Genomic DNA, 1,406 nt, shown 5'->3' with positions numbered 1-1,406 from the left:
CACTGATTGTCGACTGTGTTCAAGATTTATGGCCAATAGCTTCCAAAGCATTTTCACAGCTTATTCATTGTTAGAACCAAGGCAAGTTTTCCACTAAGCATCTTTTTTAAAAGATTACATATGAAGTTGAGCCTTCATATAAGTAATTATACTATATAGGACCATTACATTTGGATTGTTAAATACCTATATGAATATGAGTTCTGAAGCACATCAAGTTAAAATGAAGTACAGTTGTAGCTCCTTAGCAGGATATGAAGAAACAATGCTTCATATCTCTTTAGTACTTAAAATCACTGTTTTCTTGCATTAATTTCTTTTGCAGTAGAGCTTCATATATTTCTGGAAGGTTTTTTTTAAGACTTTGTGTAGTACATAATAACACAAGGAATGATATAAAAACTAACTCAGTGTTTTGGTACTGACACTGCAGTTGATAATCTGCTAGCGTAATTAGCCAGTGCTCTAAGAAATACGACATCTGTTGATAGGTTAATGGTTTTTTCCAAATTTTTATTTCACTGTTTTGACTTAAAGCTGCAGTGGTACCCCTTTTGGAAGAACATAAGGCTTTCACTTCAGTAACATCATGTAACTTTCAGGATGTTAGTGCACAGCAGAATAGATGTGCTGTTTTCACCCTGAGGAGATTAAAGGCCCAGGCATTTTACTATTCACTCATGTGCAGGAATGTTTTCATTTTTTGTAAATGAGGACTGTGTAACACGACTGAGAATTTCACTGATGTGTTACTCCAGACAAACCCTTTTGGATAACATTTTTCATCACTGTTGCTTGAGCATATCTACAAAGCATTAAATAAATTTTACAAAGGAGTGCTATGACAGTGTTGATCATGACTGAATTCAGTTTACTGCTCTTTTTCTATGGTTTGTTACCTAGATTTGATCAAACAGCAAGTGAAAGCACAGGGAATAACCCTGGCTTCCAGTGAGACTACTTCCTGTGGTATGGGTGAGATGCAAAAGACTGGTATCTGCCCTAAGGAAAGCCCAGATTGAACCTGTGCAGTAGGAGTCCTACAGGGCAGGCACACTGGTGGCTCCACTCTTCCAACACTGAACGTCTTCCACATAGGGTCATGCCTGGAGATTGTCCAGAAAGAAAAGGATGGGTAGATTATGTTGAGCTCCAACCATTTCCCAGGATATGGTCACAAATACCATCATATGTAGTATGTTAAAAGACGCACCAAGGCTACATAATGCTACTAGAACCCTAGAAACTATGAAGGAAAAAGGCCTGGTTTTAAGCTGCATTTGTCTGTCCTTACTGCCACTGTAAAATACCACACCAACTGTAAAAGGCATATATACAGATGAAGCTATTTAGTTGTTTAGCAACCAAATAAACCTTTAAAAGCCTACTTAAAACTTATTCAGATG

The sequence above is a fragment of the Melopsittacus undulatus genome, chromosome 5 (assembly GCF_012275295.1).
Source record: "Melopsittacus undulatus isolate bMelUnd1 chromosome 5, bMelUnd1.mat.Z, whole genome shotgun sequence".
In the NCBI taxonomy this organism is placed as follows: Eukaryota; Metazoa; Chordata; class Aves; order Psittaciformes; family Psittaculidae; genus Melopsittacus; species Melopsittacus undulatus.
The sequence above is the reverse complement of the archived record's forward strand: the minus strand, read 5'-3'. Positions refer to the sequence as shown.